The sequence below is a fragment of the Mus caroli genome, unplaced genomic scaffold (assembly GCF_978045245.1).
Source record: "Mus caroli unplaced genomic scaffold, Mus_caroli_1 scaffold_12, whole genome shotgun sequence".
Taxonomy (NCBI): Eukaryota; Metazoa; Chordata; class Mammalia; order Rodentia; family Muridae; genus Mus; species Mus caroli.
The window spans coordinates 90036690-90042705 of NW_028227267.1; the positions used below are offsets into that span (position 1 = coordinate 90036690).

The 6016-nt window shown below is 35.0% G+C and overlaps 1 protein-coding gene across 5 annotated transcripts in view; it reads right to left on the bottom strand.

Annotated features, from left to right (window-relative positions):
• The window catches only part of Pcdh9 (protocadherin 9), an 865561-nt gene that overhangs the window by 542883 nt on the left and 316662 nt on the right, over positions 1 to 6016 (bottom strand). The window lies entirely within an intron of this gene.

Below are 6016 nucleotides of genomic sequence, written 5' to 3' on the forward strand. Positions count from 1 at the left end.
ACCACGATATCTGCCTTCAAAAGTAATGTCATGTGTGCAGTACATCCTTTCTGATTTAGCTTGGAGGTCCGCAATGTTTTTGAAGGGAGTGGAACACATTTTAAGCAAAACTACAGTAGTTATTTTTTGAAATATTTGTTTATTGTTGTGCTTAAAATCTATACCTTTTCCCTCCCTCCCAAACCCTGTCTTACTCTCTTGTAAGTCCATAGCCTCTTTTATTTACTAACTGTTCTTACAGACACACACACACACACACACACAAAACCATACACAACACATCACTATGTTCATAAATACAGATTGCTCAGTCTGTATAATATTACTTCTACATATTTTTTCAGAGCTGATGAGAGTGTTGTTCTCTTGGTAAATCTATTGCTCCTACTCTCAGAATTTCGTTGTTGTTGGTAGTTTCTCTGTAGCATTGAGGCCTTGTGGACACTTTCCAACCACGTTGTCATACTCACTGGTGTGATTCATGGTCAGTTCATGTTTGGGAAGTCATGTTAAGCCTCAGAAATTACTAGAAGAAATGCCTTGATCCTTTGACTCTTAAAATATGTTTCTGCTCCATCTCCCAAAATGCAAAATGTTCTTTGAGCTTCAAACTTAGTAGTATTTTGTAGATGTCTTCTTTGGGATTGGGTTCCACAATTCTGCATTTAGACTGTATTTTCTCTGTGATTTTTTTTAAGTGGACTTCATTTACTTGAAAGAAAATTTCCTTAACCGTCTCATTTTTGGTTAAGTAATTTTGAAGCCACTCAATGACCTTACTGTTGCTGTTCCTTAAAGTTCTTTCCATATTCTGTTAAATGTAATTTTCCTCATTTTAATTAAAGGAGATGTGGGGCCAGGGGGCTGTGAGACCAGAATGAGCAGACTTAGTGCAAGAATGGATTAAAGGGGTGTCCAAACCCCAGAAATCCTGTTCTGAAATCTGCAGGATTCCTTCTCACTTCCTGGTGCTTGCATGTTCTAGTGCTGTTAGCCCTAGACCCCAAATTTTGCCCTTTAGGAGGAGGTCACATAGCCCAGTTAAACTTCTTCTTGGCTTATCATGTCAAGTCCAGCAAAATCTGCAATTCCTCCTTATGCTAATAAGGTATCCTCAGAATCTTGCCCCAGGCCAATGTTGTACACTCACCACACAGCCCCTAATCATCGCCCAAAGTTTAAATGGCCTTTGCATGCCCATCCCCATTAAGAAGAATGGCCTCTCAAAGTCTATTCTCACCGTGTTCAGCTCACTGCTCTCAGAGATTACTAAACTTCTGACAGTTCCTGCCTTGTCTCTTCTCCCAGGATCCAACAGTTGTGTTAAGAGTGATCACCCCCAGATGTGGGCAGCAAAGCAGAGCTTGAATGGCTAGAAGAGACCAGTTCCTCCTCTTGATAAGTCATCATCAAGACAGTGCCTGCAGCATCATTATATTTTTAAAATAGTAATATATCTATAGAAAATTAATGAAATAATAAATTATCAATATCATAAAACTTTCACGATAATTTATATGGACTAACTTGTTCAGCTTCTGATTTTCTATTACTTGTTTGTCATCCCTTCTCTTTGTCCACACAAGATGAATTTACAGCAAGCTCATTATTGTTAAGACTAAGAATCTATAGCAAGCACACGTATTGATGCAAAGTTATGGCCTCAAGGCTTCTGAGTTTGTGGATACTCAAACCAGGAACAGTAAACACAGAGGTGAATACAGGCTTTTTCCTTCAGTGGGCCCTCTAGTAACTGCTGGCAGGAAATAGTTTCATGAGTCATCTGTTAACTAAACGGACAGATTTTTTATTTATTATCTGAATATATAAACAGAATGAGTCCTGTTCAACTTGAAGGGGTTGCTACCTTTTCCCCTTTGGTGATATCTGCAATATTCAGAAGCTCAGTTGTTTTGTTGGACCAGACTCACCTTTGCTCGGAATAAAAAACACTGAAAAGGCTTTTAATCTCTCAGTAGCCCAACATCCACACTCTTCATTTTCGCTCAGCAAATCCCCTCCAAGATTCCACTCTATTTCTTTCAAATTTTTATTCTATACATTATTAAAAAAAAATTAGAGACATTTTTTTCTCTCCCTTTCTGTGTCTTCAAAGACAGCTCTTTATTTCTGCCCTCTGAAGTACTTCGTTTCTACTTTGTTCTTATAAGTCATTTATTTAAACCCTGGTTTGCAGAGACTATGCTGATGAAAGTGCTCAGGAATTCCCCATCAACATTAGAGGCTCAGTTTCCCATGTGTTGTTTTTGAGAAAACAATAGCAACTCAAAGGCTAACTTTGTGTAGTCTTACCACACAGACCATTAAACAGGCTAATGGGCTTTCCTCAAATATAGTTCCCTGCAATCAAGTGAAATCAATGCATAAGGTGCATATTTCTGATTTTGCACTTTGCTTTTGCAAGTAGGATGCTTTTAAAACATTTGTAAAAGATTTTCTTCAATTTACAGTATTATAACATAATTGGTGGAGTGAAGTGTTTCAAAAGAGCACATGAGGAAGACAACACATACAGGAATAATACCTTAATACAACTTGAGAAAAATATAGAAATGGGAAATTTAAGTCTTAAGAAATTTGGGAAGTGGTTTAAATTGGAGAGCATGATGAAACATGTTCTTTCATTGGCCAGAAAGTCTCTTTTTATAGCTACTGAAAAAGTAATGGTCACTATCAAAAGCTGTCTGACATTTCCCACGTAATTCTAATAACTTGAAAGAACACATTGGCAGCAAGTACAGTCCCAAATAGCTTTTTTTTCAGTGTGTTATTTCTTGCGTGGCATTTCAAAGCAACCTCTTCTCATAAAAATTGTGGTTACTATAAAGTTTAAGCAAATCCAGCCATTGTCCATTCCTGAGCATGTAAGTTCTGTTGACTTCCCTATTGAATTTCCATCCCTTTCTTAAAAGAATATTGATATGTTCAAAAATAGATGTATAGGCCACATACACAGAACCACACAAATAGCAGTAGCCCCAGACAAGCAATTACTCAGGCCTATAAGGGAATTGTATTTGGCTGAATTCTTCATCCTGTTCTCAGAATGATACTAAATGAATGTACAAGAGGAAAACCAGGTAGTTTGGTTTTATTGTAAAAACTATTGGTAATCCAATTAAGAATTAAGAAATAGCACTATACTCCAAATTACTTTTGCTTTCAGAAATACAATAAGTGCCCAATACTTACACAATGAACTAGCACAATAAGTATGAAAAAGATTGCTGAAGCCATGGGATTTTCAGTATTCATTGTTGGGAGGGAGTGAATACAGCTTTGCTAAATAGATAATATCCATACACATCCCCTTATACAGCTATAAATTCCTTCCTTAATAACTACCTACATTTTTCATCAGTTAACAGAGATAAAACCAGATGTAATTTCAGGTTGTTACTCATAGAAAAGTGCAAAACCATCTTCCTAAAGACTACAAATAAGAGCTATTTCTTGAAAGGTTTGACATATTTTTCTAAAAGCTTCACAGACCCCATGCAATAGCTTTAGACTATTCTTTTAACCCAATTTCTAGGAATGTCCATTGAAATAGAATTTCTTCAGAAAATATATTTATATTCAAACACTAATGTTCTATAATTTATAGTTTATCCATTCCCTCCTCTCCAACCTTGCATTTTTACCTCCCCTTGCAGAACAAAGTGAATGGTTTTGAATGACAGAAAGATTACATGGTATATAGCTTTCACAGAGCTTTGTTAATGTCATTTGGTTTTCATATTGCAACTTAATTATGTATTTTAAATAAATGATTGTAAACAATGCAGAACTTCCTACGCACTTAAAAAAAAAAAAGAAGATTGTTCTCCCTAAAAATATTCTGAAGAATGGAAGAGCATACATTTTCAGTACCAAGATCAATCTGTATTATATTTAAAATAATTGTTTTCATATGACTTTAGCCCATATCTTATTTATATTAAAAGAAATTGAGATGTCCATGGATTCATCATTGAATTGTCTTTATACTTTTAATACATCTAGAACTGGAATTTCCTCAACACGGGGAGCACAGATAGAATTAAAAGCTTCTAAATATTGCTAAGATTACTGAAGAAGCTTCTGTGAAAGGTGGTCACTTAGGATTTAACACTGCAAGTCTACTATGTGTCTGGAATGACTAGAAAAATCCAGGGTAACAAAACAAATGAAAGTTCTTTACTTATTTTCAGTGGCTCTTTTAATTTTCAATATAGTTAATTAATCCACAAGAATAAAGAAATTATTCATTTTTTAATAGATAAAAGTGTCAAAACAATACTGAAATGGTTTCTAATATGTAAGGCTAAATTTAACGTATTAGAACATAGTACTATTTTATAAGTGTTCTAAGATATGGCATCATAATGCTTATATGATATCAGTAGGAAAAGAAGTATGCAATGATATAAGGGTTTCCTTATAGTAAATAGTCTTCTGTAGAGAGAGCAAAGGTGAAATCATAGCTGTACAAGTATACAATTCAAAAATAGTATATTAAGCATATTCTATGAAATATTTCATTTATATATTGAAGAAGGATATTATATAAATTAGAAGTTCATGAACTATGAATATGCTGGACAAATTTGCTATTCCTCTGGTAGATGAAATGTTAATTGAAAAATCTAAGATTAAATACTTCTGAAAAAAAATATTCTCAGAGATTGGTAAGTGTTTTGAGTTGTCTGTGGTAAAGACCGAATCTTTGAAACCTGACTTGAATATGTCATGGTTTTACAAAGCAAATTCCCAAAATATGTATTTTGAAATAATATTAGCTTCATCTGTCTGTGTGACAGGCATGAAAAACCACAGTCTTCAAGCTAACCATCAGCTAAAGAAATCAAATAATAATTTCATATGTTCAATTCTAGAGTGCTTTTCGGTGATTTGAAAATTCAAGGATATGCCAGTTATTTGAATATTGTCTTTCAAGGCTCTTGTGTTGTTTTCCCCTCCCCAAGGCTACTTTTCACAATCTAAAGTTTCTGAAAGTGCCCCTGATGCATGAACATAAGCTGGAAATCGTATATGCCAAGAAGAGCCAAGGAGGGGCGCTTTATTTTGTTCTTTAACACTAAAATCAACTACACTCTACTGTGAACACGTGATTTCAAAATATTTCTTCTAAGTTAATAGTTTCCCTTCTGATGTTAAATGTATTCATCTAAGTTGTGCAATAATTAAACTTGAATAAAAAATGCATAACTTTTCCTATAATGCTTTAAAGTAAAATTGATGTTCTTTAACGCTCTGGCGTGTGACATTAGTGCTTGCTGGTGCCTGTGCCTCCAAACTCAGCTCCAATTACATCTTTTATTCACACACAAAACATGCCACAAAGTCTGCTGTATTTTAACTCCACTTCCTCCTTACAGGAAGGGATCTGCTGCTTGACTGGTACTTGAAATACCTTTTGAAAAGCATCAAACTAAAGAGTCACAAATTAGGTAAATGAGAGTGTTGTTAGACAGGAACTCTTCCGTAGTTCGAGTTTGCACAAGGCTGCATCTCTGACAAGCGGGAAGATTTTGCAGATCTAGTTTTAAAATTAAAGTTCATACACTTTAAGGAACAAAACAAAGGCACATGAGAAATATGCTAATTTTCAAGGTGGTAATTTTTTTTTTTCTAATAGAATTAAACAAGAAGTGCCAGTGAGTATAGTCAGTGCGAATACAATTTATCTGTGATAGTCACTGCTGTATCTTTGGAATTCTTTTTTTGTCTATCTGCCTGTTTGTTTGTTTGTTTGTTTCCCAGCTCCAAACTAGTATTATTTAAGTAAAACTATTACTGTTTGTGGTAGCTTAAAGTTTCGCCGCTCATAAACTCATGTGTTTGAATGTTTTACCAATAGGGAGTGGCAGTATTAGGAGGTAGGGCCTTGTTAAAATTGGTGTGGCTTTGCTGGAGGAAGTATGTCGCTGTGTGTGCAAGCTTTGTGATCTCATAAATATGCCCAGGCTCTCTGCCAGTGTGGACATCGGTC